This window comes from Cyrtonyx montezumae, unplaced genomic scaffold, assembly GCF_038088225.1.
Source record: "Cyrtonyx montezumae isolate F1298 unplaced genomic scaffold, pur_monq_1.0 scaffold_3, whole genome shotgun sequence".
NCBI lineage: Eukaryota > Metazoa > Chordata > Aves > Galliformes > Odontophoridae > Cyrtonyx > Cyrtonyx montezumae.
Window position 1 is genome coordinate 147,495,278 of NW_027072034.1, and position 16,425 is coordinate 147,511,702.

General features: G+C 38.0%; 1 protein-coding gene across 1 annotated transcript in view; it reads left to right on the plus strand.

Moving 5' to 3' along the window:
* COG5 (component of oligomeric golgi complex 5) overlaps nt 1–16,425 on the plus strand; it is a 180,017-nt gene that overhangs the window by 14,112 nt on the left and 149,480 nt on the right. The gene's annotated exons all lie outside the window — the stretch shown is intronic.

A 16,425-nucleotide genomic window follows, 5' to 3' on the forward strand; every position in this document is an offset into this window, starting at 1 on the left:
AGTGAATTTATTTGCTTGAATGACCTTGTGAGCATGTAAGACTTGGAGACAGGCTCTCACAGCAACCATAATTTTGCTCTTCGGTAAGCTCAGATTTAGTCCATGACTAAGCTGTGCAGCTATAAAATAAAAGGGAAGGGATCTTCTGATATATTTTCTTGAGTGTCTGCAATATAGAAGGGCTCCAGTACAATACTTCCATGTCATAGAAGATGAGAGAAAGTAGGACTCTGTCCTCAATTTAAAGATAAATGTACAGAGAAAGTAAAATACTACCAGATATAAAAGGCTGGCTAGAATTGAGGAAGTGCTAGATCCTTATTGCAATCTGTTTAAGAGACAGCAAAGTTTGGCACTTTATGACAACAGTAGTCAATGACAACAGAAGAGGTGATAAATATGCAGAGGCATATTTAAAAATGCCTCTTTTATTTTAAAGTGGCCACAGCAACCCCAGGCAATGTTACAGGCTTGGGGCAGAGAGGCTGGAAGACTGTGGAGACAATGGACCTGGGGATGTTAATCGTCTGTGAGCCAGCAGTGTGCCCTGGTGGCCAAGAAGGACGATGGCATTCTGGTTTGTATCTGGAATGGTGTAGCCAGCAGGAGCAGGGAGGTGATCATCCCCCTGTACTCAGCACTGATGAGTCTGTTAATGTACAATAACAAATAAACTGTTTGTTGAAATCTAAAGTATAAAAATGCCATTAAATAGTAGGCTACATGAATCCTGTTTAACCTACAGCATTTTCTCCTTGTCAGGATAGCAGGTCTTTGAATTAGAGAAATCAGTGTCTGTCACATGGATTGATTTAAGTACGTCATGGTAGTGAGATCAGTGATACAATACAGATTAAAATGTTGCACAGTGGAAGCAAATGTTCTGAGGAAACTATTCTTCAGAAGTCATTATCTGGTGCTCACTGCTGCAACTGATGCTCCAAGTGACCATCAGCTGGGGTTCTGATGAAATGTGTTCTGCAACTGGCTAGTGTTTTCATTAATGATTTGAGTGATGTAATGTGGTATATCCTTATTCAATTTACAAGTACTAATCAAGCAGAGAAGAATGGAAAGGATGGTGGGAAACAAGATTAGAATGAGGAATGCTGTTAGCAAATTGGAGATGTGTCTTAGCTGAACTGCTTTCATTTCTCATCCAGACAAGTCCAAAGTCTTAGCAATAAATACTTGTAGTTAGCAGCAGATATACAAGAAATGACCGTGTAGGTGGCAGTTCTGTAGAGACCTGTGCTTAGTTGAAAGGTTGAGAGTTTTTCATGAATTGAGTGCAAGCCACTTGTTCATTTGTTTTGTAACGGCATGACATTACTGGCAATGAAATTCATACTGATTTTTAGAAAGAAGGGTGTTGTGTACCAGGCCCTTGAAGTAGACCTTATTTTGTTTGTGCTTCAGCTGGAGAGTCAAGCCTCTTTCGAGGTACTTCATTCAAGAAAGATGTAGGTTAATTGGAGGAAGTACGAAGTACTGCAATAATGAAGGCTGAAGGTCTTGCAGATGAGCAGCAGGCAGAGGAACTGAAAGTGTGTGGCTCTTTGATTCGGAGAAGCATGGCCTGGGAGGCATAGCAACATTCTTGAGATGTGAAGGGAGAAAACAGCATTTCATATCCCCTGTGAACAAAACAGTAAGTAATGGGCCTCACATGAAGCAAAGAACATTTTTATCTAAAATGCTGGAAGCTATTTCTGCTCGTAATGATAATTTCAGGGTAGTTGTGAAATTGGTATTTGAAGGGTTTTTTTTTGTTGTTTTTTTTTTAAAGCAATTTAGACAAGCATGTATCTGGAAACCTTCAGACAGAGGTCCTACTTCCTCAAAGCTGGAAGAAGCAGACATGCTGCTGTCTCAGAGTTGCTCATCCCTCTTCCACCAGCTCTGTTAATAGGAAATGTATTATAAGGTAGTTTGGTTTTTGTTTAGTTGAGCTGTTTGTTGTTAATTTGCTTCCCACAAGTTGTTTTGTTGGGCACTGCTCAGTTGCCTCCTGGAATCTGAGGCTGAATGCAATTGGAAAATGGATGCTATCACTTCAATTCAGCCTCTCCTCGTCAGTCCTTCAGATGAAATAGCAGATTAATCTCAAAGACCTGCAGCTCACCCCTCTGGCACAATTACTTCTGTCCTGGTTACTTACTGTGCAACTGGCGTTCCAGTGAACTTCACACAGCTCATCCTGTCACTGGAATAGTGCAAGAATTGACCTGTTATGTCAGAATTCCCTGGGAGAGTGCAGTGAGCATGAGAGGGAGGGTGATACTGACCGCATGAATGTGAATGCCATATATTTAATTTTTCCTCCCTTGGCAGGGAAGAAGGCAAGCTGTTTATTTCTTGGACATTCAGCTGTTTTTAAGAAAGAGGTTAACTTACTCCTTTTAATATTTGAGAATGATGGGGAGTGTAGTTAAGTGTTTATCAAAGTACTAAGTACCACTAGTCAGTATTGGGGAAACCACAGCTCTAATTTATTGAAAACTTAAATTACTAATTTTAGTAGGAAGCACTCATACTTGTTTGTTTTATACCAATTATCTGTATCTTCTGCAAGTTGTAATTAACTTTGCATATTGTTTCCACTGTGTGCTTTATTAATTGAATATTAAAATTGTAAATAATCTCACTAGAGTGTGCAGGAGACTCATTCTGAAGTGACTGCAGATTGTCTCACTGGATGTTTGTCCTTCTGGTTAAATAATGTTGTACAAAAGTAATTTTTTGACTGCTATGTTTTTTGAAGTTACATGAAATATTTCTTATACATCTGTACACAAGTACTGCTAAACTTGCAGTTATAAGATATCTGCATACCTGCCAATAGATACTATATTTCACTGCCTTCTTCTTTCCATATATATTCAGACATGAACTTTTTTCTCCTTGGTCTGAGCAAGCATTCAGAATGTATGTCTTCAGAGCCAGATCTTACACTGAACACATTGAACCAAGCTATGATGAAAGTGAGAAAGGACTTGATTACTGCCACTCCACTGAGCTCTTTCACTGGTGCACAGAGCAGACAGATTTGTTGATAATATTTCTGTGCACAGTTTCTCATAGGAATCAACACATCAATCCAGAGGAAAAAGTTGCTTTTGTGGTGCTTTTTCTTACGGATTTAGATGCTTTATAATTTGCTGCCTTGTGTAAGACCTAGTGTCCTCTAAATAGTATAGCTATCTGCCTGTGAAGTACAAGGCACTTTTCTGTAGAGGTAACTGAACTGATTTGATTAATAGAAATTACACAGCCATGCTAGCATGGTGCTTTGCCTGGGGTAATTAGTCCTGCTGAGAATGACTGAACTGTATTACTGATTCAGAGTCATCTGCATTATTTTGAATGCTACTGCTTTAGGTGGTACATCTGCATCCACAGTAAGTGCAAGAATCATAGTAAAACATGATTTTTTTCTGTCCCTGGTGATGTTAGCAGTAATGCTGCCAGACCTTTGCTGAAATTGGTTGGGCTCAAATCTGCTATGCTTTGCTGTAATTCTGTGTAAGCTCTGTGTCCTTCAGTTGCGTATTGGCCTCCTTTTTTGTTTTTTGTTTTTTAATCTTACCCCTGAGGGTATATATATTTTTAAAATTTTTATTGTTTCTTTTTGTATGAGACTTTGTTGCCATAAGATGGATGATTTTTCAAGAAGCGTCTGTACAAAGTCTTGCTTGTAGTATTGAAGATCAAAAAAAGTAATCGAGTGAGAAGGTTAAGGCGACATAGAAGTAATGCAAAAGCCTTAATATTTGTAGCTTTAAAAAATAGTCTTGAACTGTTTGGAAACTGAATAACTCACTTTTAGCAAAAGGAAACTTCTATCAAAATTGGACTCAGTGAAGAATATTAAAAAGAATGGATTTCATCCCAAACATGAGTATGAAAAGCCAGTGTCACACACATGCAGATACGTACAGAGTACACTGTCTGAACTGCTTTTCTTCAGCATCTCTCGTAAAAATAAATAAGATAAAAGAAAGTGAAGGCCTATTGCTTCAGTTACATTGTGATTAACTGTGTATGGGTAATAGTGCGTCTAATCACTTATATACTATACATCTTATCACTTACGTTCTTAGACTTAATATTTATTATCTAGTATATATACTGTATGTGTGTATACACTGTATTACATGCAAGTGTACTATGCATACAGGGTATGCACTTAGACTGTATATGTAGTATTTAGTGTATATATGACAGTCATTTCACGTATATATGTGCAGCAGATCATGCGGCTCTTATGGATGCTAGTCATGCTGTCATGGTCAGATATATTGAAAAATGATTATTCTCTATTTTTTATGTGGTAACATTGATAGAAACATTGGTTTTACAGTCATACATTGTGGGCAACTGAAGGTGCTATTTTATAGCAGGAAAAGGAAAAAAGCATAAAGCATACATGTAGTGCTTCACTTTACTGTGATTCTGGTTTTATTAAGTGATCTATTCTTCCACAGAGAGGTGTGCTATGAATAGCTATGGACAGAGAGCATTAACAAAACATCCTCTTGTTTCCTAAGATCTTATTATTTTCTTAGTATTGTTCTTGGCTGTTTTCTTCGGTGTTTGCCAAAGTCAATACTTGATTTATTGTAAATTAAAGGAAGAGCTACTCATGCTTCTGCTGAATCCCAATTCATGTACTGTGTTGTACAACCAGGTACTGTGTAATGAATGTAGAAGGCAGACCTTGTTCTCTTCTGTAGTTGTTGCTCCGCTCATTTATTCCCTTCTCTTTTTCAACTACAGACATAACTGTCTTGTTCTATGGGATCTTATTTTATGCCATCTTTACCTTTTGGGCAGTGATAAGGAGCTTCTGTGGATATTCATTTTATTTTTTCTTGTTAGCTCCTGAAATGAAGGACGAAAAATCTTGCTAGCATGAAACTAGTTCACTGAGGTGACCTTTTCACTTTAAGGACTTGAATTAATATACATTTTACAAAATGGCATGTGAAACAGTCTGATGCTTCGTTAATAAGAGGCTAATAGCATCTTTATCCTCTGTGAACAAAGAAGACAAAATGTTCAGCTTTTACCATCAATTTGTGTTTTGCTGTGGTTAGGATTCCTAGCTTGGAAACCTTGTTAGACAAATCACTTTTTGTAAATAGTGGCTGTGTTTTACTTAATCTCTGGCACGTGTTCTTTTTTCTCAATTTTCAAGAGAAGCCACTAAGTAATTACAGTCACACGAGAGAAAAGACAAAGCTGAACTGATAACAGAAAATTCTATTGGAATTCTATTCTTCAACATATGCCTTAAGCAGAGCATGAATTTACACTTCACAGAGTGACTGAATTGCAAGGGTTGGAAGGGACTTCAAGGGATCACTGAGTCCAACGCTTCCTCAAGTTTTTGAGTTTGTTTTCTGTTGGTGTAATTTCATTTTCGCTTCATTGCTGTGTCACTTTTTCCCAAAGCCGTTACTGTTCTGATCTCTTGAAACTGAATTTTCTTTATGTGTACAGTTCTGCAAAGTGAAACGCGGTGTAATTGATAACGGTGGGTTTTCTGGATGTCTGGTTTCCCTTAAACGTCTATTTTTCAAATCTGCCAAAATGACTGAGTTATGAACCTCGTTTTTTTTCATCAGCATTAAGCTGACTCAGTAGTTTAGTTTTTGACGAGATAGTCTTCCATCTATAAATAGTAGAAGAATTTGATTTTGCTGTATTATTAAACGCTTCGTATTTTAGTTTCAATTGTATTGACCTTGTCAGAGGACTATATATCAGATTTTGAAATAGATTTAGTACTCCCCTGTCTATCTAGAAGTGTTAATATATTCCTGAGAGGCATGTTACTGGTGTCCCATTGAAAAGACTCTTCAAAGACCGTTTATTTCCTGTTTTCTGCTCTTGCTCTCTGACACTTACAAATATCCACAGCTTCTGTTCCTCACACATCTGGAAAGCTGTTTTTTCAACCTTTTTTTCATTTTTAGTCTGCACCCGATTGCTACTAAGTCCTTATTACTATTGTTATTAATCATATTATTAATTGTGATTATTATTGCCAGGATATAATATGCAAAAGTTTTGATTGTAGAGCTGCACTACACTGTATTGTGCTTCAGCAGGTACAAAGTAAAACGTGGGGCCTGGCAGGTTATGAATTACTTGCTTTTCATTTTACAAAGGACTCTGAGAAGTACGAGTGGGTAAGAACTTAGGAAGAGAGGAGGGGATTTAATGTCCTACCAAAGAGTGTGTTCTGTTTGGACAGAATTTGTTGTCAAGGCAGCAGAGTAGCTGCACCAGGTAAGCTGATATGCAGTTTGGAAGTTAAAATGTATTGAAACTCTTACATATGGTAATGCAGATAAGTGCTAGTATTTGCCCTAGTAGCACATTCAGTTCTGCATTTGTGATTAAGACATTTTTTTTTATTTCTTAATAATAAGTTCCAGAAAACACTGGAACTACAGTGTTTTCTGTGTGCTTTGGTGATGTATCAGATGGTTTGGAACTCCGAGAGCTGAAGGGTTTGTGGTCCCATCTGGGTAAGGTCAGAGGTGGAAACTCAAGTTTGGACTTCTGAAATTGGAGCTGTTTTGAGGTGAAGGACAGAAGTGATGGAAGACGGGAGTTGTAGGACAAGGTCTTGGCTATCTTGCTATTTTTCATTAATGAACTTAAACGTAAAGTCCAAGTCTCATTAGTGGCTTTTAAAATTTCTTTCTGTGTGATTGAGTCTAAGTGTGGATGAATCTAGAATCTGAAAACTGGGCTAATATTATTTCTCTAATTACAACCTTCCCCTGTTGCCTTCTGTTCTCAAAGTAATCTTGTTAACAGACAGGAGTTACACCAAACCTCTTTCTCTTCTGCTGTAAAGGAACACGAGTTCCTCACTATGATGGCTGGTGATGTCCAACTTGTCTTGTGTTTGTTTTACACCTTGTTCATTTTATGTGTCTGAGCTGTAAGTATTTTAGTGTTTGTCAACTAGGGTGTATCGTGAGGGTGGATATGTGAAAGGATTTGGAAGAACTAGTAACAGGTAATCCAGTAGGTGTGAATGCCTGTGTTTAACCAAGTTCAGGATAAGCACTACTTCAGAGATACGTATGTATGTATTAAAAATTACATCAATCTAGTGCAGATTTTAGGGCATCTTCGAGTAAAGAAATGAAAGATGCGGGTTTCTGTTTCAAGGAGACATAAAAATATTATCAGAAACTGAATGTATTCTGCAAGCTCTGTGTATCTTTTGAATCCAATTATATTTTGTATACTGACTTCGAGTGTCCGTGTGAACAAAATAACAAAAAATTACAGGTCAAAGATGAGAAGAGAGTTCAAAGCGTGATTTTTAGCTAAGTGATGGGAAGGCATACATAAGTTAATTGAATCTCTGAAAGTTTCTTCTTGCATGTTGTAGATTATCAGTACTTAGGAGAGATTAACAAGCTGGCAAGAGCTTGGAAATAATTCCTTATGCCCTTTACCTTTTTCTTTCTTTGTTATGTGCAGATATCTGTATGTTCTTGAAGAGAAAGGCAAGTCAGATTACACAATTTAAAATAATGTGAATGTGAGGATATTGGCAGTGTAGAGAGATGTCATCTGTAAATTTAGTATTGGTGTATTTTCATTATATTTTGATAGTTGTAAGAGTTCAAGCAAATGGTTCAGAGCTAGGTCTCAGCATACTGATGATAAACAAATGCATCAGTGATGCTAACTTGCAAGGAGAATGAGAAAATTCAGTCCTGAAGAGTTTGACACTGTTTGCAGCTAGAAAGATGCATCTGAAAGAGCACAGGCCAGGTGTCCTGCTCTGCAGGGAAATGATGCTTTTAAATTTCAGGCAGGTCTGCAGATAATCTTCGCTGCCTGAAGCCCCGGTTGAAATTTGAATCTATAACTGTTCGCTTCCTCCTTTCCAGAGTGTTTAGGTGCTTGGAAAATCATGGTGTGCTTCAGGCTAATGCAGATCGGTCGGACTCAGTGGTTCAAGCTCAGAAGGTATTCACTTCCCTTTGGGAAGGTTTGGAGGAGTATCACATACAGACTTTTCTCTAGGGGGAGTTTGACTGAGGACAGCAGGGAGGATGTGTGCTTCTTTTTGTTTATATATGGCAATGGTGAAATCTGTTGTTTAGTGATGAAGGAAATAACACTGAGAAGCGCTTCATAATATTTATCCTTTTTGTTCTTCTGGGACTGAAGAATTTATTACTGCGTAACCTGGTGGTTGCACTTGCTTCAGAAATAACACTTCAACATTGCATCCAAGATTATTCTCTTTGAACAACTGGATTCAGAAATAGAATATACAGTAGAGAGGATAGAAATGGGTGAGACGGACAGGTAACTTGTTATCACCATGGAAAAGAAGTGAACATTTGACTTGTCTGGAAAGATCAAGTAATGGTGGTAGCCATTAGCCCAAAGGTCTTGGTTGAAAAAATTTCATTGGAGGTAACAGAAAAAGATTCTGTAAATGCCTGTAGGTTACAGACACTGATGAGAAAGTCCAAGAGATTTTACTTTCACAATCCACTGAATTAAACCAGGAAAATGGAAGCATCACTGTTCATTTTTGAGATGTTTCTGGGAAACTGTGATGTTGGAAGTCCAGACTTTGTCTCCTACAGCCTGTAATAAAACATCACTAATTTCTAACAGAGGAATTATTATAATCAATAAGGAAAACATTTATTTAATTTGGAAGCCAGTTGTTGCCAGTTTAGTAGTCATGCCACGTAGGACAAACTGAGCAGAGACCCAGTGTTTAATGTTTCCTTTCTGAAGAGTTTTGATTTTCTAACACGGATGATCTGGCCAGTAATTTGGACAAATGTTTTTAAACAAACTTGAAAGCTTGTTGACAAGACTGTGCTGGACTGTGAGATAGTGGCTTTTTGACAGTCAAGTAAGAGGGTTGCCCAGGCCGTAGACCCGTTCTATTGTATTGACAAAGCAAGGACAACAATTATAATTGGAAAAGAGTGTGTAATCATAATCAATATGAATGACAAGTGGAGAGTATAAATATGATAAAAGTGGGCTGAAAAAATGATGACTGACAGGGGCCAGGATACCTACCATAGAATAACCTTACCAGTAGACAGAGTTCCAGAATGTTCATAATGATTTAGGACTTTTCAGTAAATAGTCTTGCTTTAGTTTCAGAGAGAGGCCAAGTAATGCAGGATAATGTTTTTCCATAAACTAAAGGTATTTTGTATTCCAGCAGTAAGTAAGGAGGATGTCAGAGAAATGTGCTAGCTTCCTGGAGCCATTCATTTGTAACTTCTTACTGAATGGGAAAAGATAAAGTCCAGCATTCAGAAAAGGAGATGGTTTTCTGTTGAAATTAAAGTCAGCTAGACACAGAGCTGTTACAGTAAAGTAATAGCACACATCCTCTCTGCTGTCCTCAGACAAACTCCCCTAGAAAGAAAATATATATGTGAAAATTCTCTACGCCTTCAAATTCAAAAGTGTAAAAAAAACCTTCAGTGCTATGAAGCTGAATGGGTGATCGTTTTTGTAATGGAAAACGTGTTTTGTCAAAGAAACTTGTGATTTGATTGTGTGGTTGATGTAAGAAATTGTGTAGGTGCATTATAGATTTATTTTACTTGTATCATCTACAGTTTAGGTGTCTTTTCAAATCCTTAATTAGGGGAAAAATACCACTAAATCACTTCCTTTTACCTCACAGCTGCTGTACGTTTGTAGCAGATAGTTTTGTTACTAGGGCAGGTGGGGAAGAGGAACAAAGGTAGAAAACAATTACTTATTCTACAGGTATGAACTTCAGAGTAAGGCCATTTGCTTGAGGAGGAGCAGACGTGGGCATCTGATATATTCAGCACATATGTGCATTTTTCTTAAAAACAGAACAAATCCAAGCAAACAAAAAAAAAATGCCACAACAAAACACCCTCCTGTGATCTGTTTTTACACATATGAAAATACAGTACTAAACTAATGTCAAGTGTTGGAATAGGACTGCATGCATGCTGGGGTTGCTTTACCAGTGTTGTTTCAGTCCATGCATTCTTGCAGCTGTAGCAGGCAAATCTGTACTTCAGCAATTGGCATAGGGAATTGTGCTATGTGGATAAAAACATGGTTTTGTGGAGACTCGTGAATAAATGCAATTATACGTGTCACAGTAGGAGATTAAAAGGGCTCTTTTTCTTGATGATTAAGACTGTAGAGGTGCATTCATGGGGAGAAAATAAAGGGTCGCAGAAGGACTCTTTGATTAGCAGAGAAAGAAATGACAATAGCTAAGGACTTAAAAATGAGGCTCAGAAATTCAGAAGTATAAAATAATTGAAAAATGGAATGTGTACGTGGTTTTGTTGCAATTTCTCAAGTAAATACTGGTTATTCAAATCTTAAATTTACTTCTTAGTTACCCTATTAATGTCTAATGTGTTGAGTCATTCCAGGTTTAAAACCCCCCAAAGCCTAACCATATAACTATGACAGAAAACTGAAGTCCTGCCTTGCCTTATGGGTCAGTGAAGACCTTGCTATATGTAGTACAAAGTAATGAGCAGCGTAGAGTCAGATTTAATTCCTGAACATAGGAAGCAGCTTTACAAATAGGCCATTTTCACAAGAGTAGCTTTATCTTGTTTCTTGCTTCATACACGTAATTTTCAAATACTAATTCTGTCAGGTGCTTTGTGAGCACTTCTCTGTCACATTTTGAAAAGTGAAGTAGTCCAGTCTTTTTATTTACCATTCAGATGCAACCTTCCACTGCCCTGAGGCACTCGATCTGGTTACTTGTTTATCTTTAAGGTAGCCCCACTTCAGCTGAAGGGCAGCGCAGCCTCTTATCTATTCATGTCACTATGGGGAAAGATGTGAAGACCTAACTTCGTTAAAAGAAGGAACAAGCTATTATTTTGAGGATGTACAGTTTCTGTGCAGGGTGCATGGAAGCTTCAGGTTCTAACATGAAATGTGGTTATGATGTAACAGAGTCTCAGTAACTGAAAATCAAATGATACTTTCTGTTTGGAGATTTCTCATGATTTGACGTTTGCGTGGTGACTGTTGAGAAGGTGAATTTGTAATCAGGTTATGCCCTTTTGTTACATGCAAATGCACTCTTGGGAAGTGTGTTGTATTTGGAGAAAATCTCTCCTGACGTGCCTTTACTGATGGCAGCAGCAACAAATACATATGCTAAACCATCGTAGTGCAGCCATGGTGCACTGCATGTCTGTGCAGGCATGGGGTATTTTTGACAAAACACAAAAATCAGTTTTCTTCTGGGGTTAGGTGTTCAGTCCCTGAACCAGATACCTACTGTTAACATTTCCTCTTTGCCCACATATTCTTTCAGTTTGTTTTGTTATTGTCATTCACTGATGGGTTTCCCTTCCTGGCTTACAAGAACTGTGTGTCTTTCTCCTTACTGTTAAGGAGTTCACCACAGCAGTTGCATTTGTTCTTATTTTGTGAGGATGCATACATTGCACATGTTTCTTTTGCCCCTTCTTATGCATGCAGTCAGCACAGTTTTGAACACAGCCCTGTACACAAGTTATCACTGATACTTGGAATTATTTTCTCATGGGGGAAGCTGTCATTTTGTTTGTTTTTTTTTTACATCCCCTCTTCTTCTTACTCTGGTTATCTGTGACAGGGATTAATTAAAAATAGTTTGAAATGAGATTTGGAAGAAAACCATGGTATGAAGTAGCAGTAGGCTGTCATCAGTTATTGTGCTTTTTCCCCATTCCTAATGCGGTTTAATGTGAAGTAAATCTCACAACAGATTGTGAGAGATCCTGCTACAGTTGAAGTAAAGCTGTGCTAATATTGCTGTTAATAACAGTCTGACATAGCCAGAGTGACAGATTTAACGGCACTAATGTTGTTTCAGCAGTGACATTGATTTGTTTATCAGAGGTGGTATCAAGTTAAACTGTTGCAGGACAGGGGAGGAAGTTAGAGATCATAGCAAGATAACAGAAACTCAAACATCCATTTCCAAAGCTCAGCCTGAGCAGGAAACATGGGCACGCTGTTTGCCAACAGCAGTGTGACAGCAGCTCTCCTGCCTGCTGTTGCCTGCTGAACACCCACAGCCGGACCGAGCATGCACTGCCACGCTGTGAACACAGACCCTGTGGATAATTTCAGGTTATTTCAGGTATCTTCTGCAGAGCTTTCATTGGAAATCTTCAGGTTTCGTTTCATTTTCTGTTCATTTGGAGAGAATTTCCTTGCAAAGAAGACAGCTGATATCAAACACATAAAATAAATACGGTAGAAAAGATTTCTTCCATTCTGACTCAGTTCGTTATAATCACCAAAGTTGTATTTTTTTTAATAACATTGAAATATCTAATGACGTTTGTCCTCCAATTTAATACTCTACAGAAATGAATTAAGATAAAGAAGAAATAATTGAAAACACACTGTGGTCATGAAACACTTCTGAAGCGTCAAGACAAACTGAAATTATCTGACCAATACCGATTTGAGGGAAAATTCAGTATAATTTTTAAGATTTCTCACTGGGAATGGACATCTAACGTTTTCCTTTCAGCTCTGCTCTCAGAATGCTTGTGCTCCGTGGGCACGTTGTACTCAGTAGAACGCACGGTGTATCCAGTGGTAGAGCCAGTGGAATGCCACTGGGTTATTATGCGTTAAATCAGAACCTTTGCAGTTGCTAGTCATGTGTCTCTCCCCCCTGCTCCTAGTGGTTCTCTGGAAAGCACTGATCACGCTTGATGATTCAAAGATCAGCTGTTGTGGCTTTCTATTACAATACGAAGAAAACAAGGTTAGCGTGCTTCTCGTGGCAATGGCACATTGCCCTCCACCTTTCTGCAGTTGCGATGGCCGCAGTTTCCTCGCAGTGTTCCTTCCTCCTTCTGCCCTTTTGCTGTTGACCTGTGTTCTCAGTGTACTTTGCGTCCTTCCTTAGCAGCCATCGGGTATGAGTTGATTCTGATTTTCTTACTAGCCAGTTATGATGTCTCTTTGTTGTATTTTTTTTTCCACATAACCCCCCAGCAAAACAGAAAGCAATCCCCGTATCTGATTTTCCTTTTGAATTATGAGATTGTTTTGTGAGTTGGGGGAAGGTAATTACACAGTCAAGTTGTCTGCTTTTAGTGCAAGACAAATGAATTCAGTGATACTGCAGCAGAATGTGTGAAGTGGGGGGAGGATTTGGCTGTTGTGAAGCTGGAAGTCTTAAGGCTGAAGCTGATTGTCCTCAGCTGTACGTTTAAGGTATTTTGTTTGAATGCTGGGGAAGGGAAGGGTATGTTGGTCTATTCTGTATCTTTCAATAATGCCTTGAAAATTTGCTAAGGGAATGCTGCAGGTTCTCCTTTTTTAAGAGTTTAATGACGTTGGGTAACTAAAACACTTTTCTTCAGAGGAAACAAACATGTCTGCAACACTCAGATATCGAGATATCTTGGTGCCTGGCACATACCCCAATGCAGAGGAAGAGCTATTGTGGATCTTTCAGTATGATGTATATAATGGTTAACAGAGCACAGAAAAAAAAATCCTCCTAAATCCCAGGTAAATGATATATCCTATTGAGTGTTTTATTTCACTTAAAAATTTAAAAAGAGATGTTGAAGGGATGCGTATGTTGGAGCACAGTGTCTGCTTAGTTCAGAGATGGACTTACAGCAAAAACTTCCATATAACTTTGAAATAGATGCTAATACTGAACTCTGCTTTGGGTGTGTGTGGATATAATGATAATGTGTAATGTGTGTGTGTGTGTGTGTGTGGATTTAGGTAACAAAGAAGGAAGAGAATTGTGTTGATTTAATATGTATCTGGCAGTATACATTTTTGATCTGATTTATTTAGAAGTTATTGTAGCAGTTCCTATTCCCGTGGAACTACTGAAGCAAACAGGACTTCTGACTGCATAGCAGTGTGTTGTAACCTGTAAAAATTGTTGCTGTCTTGAAACTAGGTATTTGAGGTTTATTCACATTTCTGTTTCACTGGTTTGTGCTGTACTGGTTTGTTCAGGTATGGCTCTAGGGCACTGTGATAGGTATTGGCATTCTCCTCAGCTTTTTGTATTTTTAGTGTGGGCTGGCCACATTTGCAAGTTAGAAGAAAACATGATCAGATATCAGCTAATACCTCAGGGACAGTGAATACGTGGAAACTGGTGTTTATTGCTCGGATTTCCACAATGCATTTGCTGGAATTAGCGTTTTTACAGTCCTGCACAGTTCTGCTCGCATTAGGCTGAATGGTGTGCAGTGTAATTGAACTAATGACTCACTGTGATGAGATCATTTTTAAGAATGTAGTGGGCTTCTTATTGTACAATACTGTGGCATATATTTGCCCTTTTTACTCCAGTGATGCTGCCTATTTCTTGCGTTGTGTTTTAGTCTTTGTCTGTCAAGCTCCCACGGCACACCTTCACATCCCTCCTAAAATCCTCTTCTGCATCTGCGGGATGCGCAGTCTTGCTTCACCAGTTGCTCTTTATTTTGTCTTGTTTGCGTTAAATCTGTCATCTTTGCGGTACAGATCGCGTATGCTTCTGTTTTGCAATGACTCCTGCGCGTGTATTCAACTGCACGTATTTCTTACTCCCTGCTCTGTGTAGAGTTTCTTTCTGCAGACCTCAAAGTGTACTCCAACGTTGTGTATGTCCTTTTCCTTTGCCATGTTTAGTGGAAGATGAAGAACAGTAAATGTACAAATGGACCTGCTTATATTCTTTCTTGCACTCACTGGCTGAGTGGCATAGCCTTTAAAAGCTGCTTTAATCTCCAGCTCTGACTCCTTGGCTGTGTTTTCTCTTTGTTGTGAGGTACTTCATCAGTGAATCTAGCTCTCTAATGAATGAGCCCTTAAACACTAAATATATAGTACTTGAGGTTTTATTGGGATTTTAAAAATAAAGTCATAGTGTAAAGAAACCTTTTAAGTCTACAATCTTTTCTTAAATGATTATTTCAGATAAGAACATGAGTAATTACAAGATTATTAATGTCTGGGGTCGTTATTGCTCTTTTTCTTCTTTTTAAGTAAATGAATGATATTTTAAATTCATTTAAGAATGTCTTATTGGAAGATAAGTAATCAGTTAAATCATACTATGCCATTAATCTTAAGAGATCCCAATTTCTCCTCCTTATAATGTTCAAAATCTGCAGAATACAGGCTTGTCAGAGAAGGGAGGAAACGTTAGAAAAAAAGAGAAATATACCAGATGAAGTTCTTTGGATTCACATCTTCTCACAAGAGCTTACTCATGCGGGAATTTTTTTGGAAGTGTTAAATTTTGGAACATATGGGATTAAAAAAGAAAATAAAAACTATTACTATTAAGTTTGCTTCTGAATAAAGTGAAGGATTTCTGTTGTTACTGGAACCTAGAGCTAGCTTGGATGAAATCCACACTGTGTATAAGGGGCTACAGTTGAATGCTGGTATAGTTGGTGTAGCTTTTAGAGCAGAGCTGATGTAGTTATCTTAGAATGAATATTACACCATCATTTTGGAAACAAAATCATTATCAGCTAGATAATAGAATGGATAGGTGGAACTTGGCTAACTTTAAGTTCCTAACCTTTGTGGAATATGGAGCCACAGTTAGCATCTTCTGCTTGGGTAAACTAAAGTACATCAGATGTACAGCTTTTCATTTCTTCTTTTTTTTTTTTTTTAACCACAAACAGTGTTATGGCAATACAGATATGGTTTAATAATGTGATGGAAAATAACTTCATGCTCTCTTAAAGCCTAAATTATTATTTTTCCCTAGGCAACATCGGAAAAGCACTTTGAAATTTTCAATTTTAGGTAATACTTCAGTCAAAGTAGCTCGCATATTCACAGATACATTCTGTTTTTTTGTTTTCGTTTTTGTATTTAATAGAAGTCAGTACTTTCTAATGATCATGGTAGCATGTGATACACTGAGGAGTCTGGCTATATAAACAAGTTAAATCATTCTCACTAATTGATTTCATAGTTTTTTGAAACTCAGTGTAACCACTGCTCACTGAAATACTGAGTTTTTATATATGGGATTGTTCAAGCCACTCAAAACAAATGAGAAGGGGGTTGCAGGGGGGGTTGCAGGGAGGGTGAGTAAGTCAATTCTTGCAGTGCTATAAATGATGATGGCTCCTGAAGGTTTCCTGTCTACTCACTGAAGGTATGAGATGGAAAAAGAGAATATGTAATGATGGTGTAATAGATCTGTCCAGAGTATACAGAAATAGATTTGCTAGCCATCATGGGATTTGGCATGTGAGGAAGCAGCTGCATGACAGAACTGAACATCACTGGAGCAAAGATAAAACCAAAATAGTACAAAAGTTAACGAGGCCAAGAAAATTGTTTCTCAATCAGCTGTGGCACTTGACAGCTCTATCTGTGTATGAATAAGTA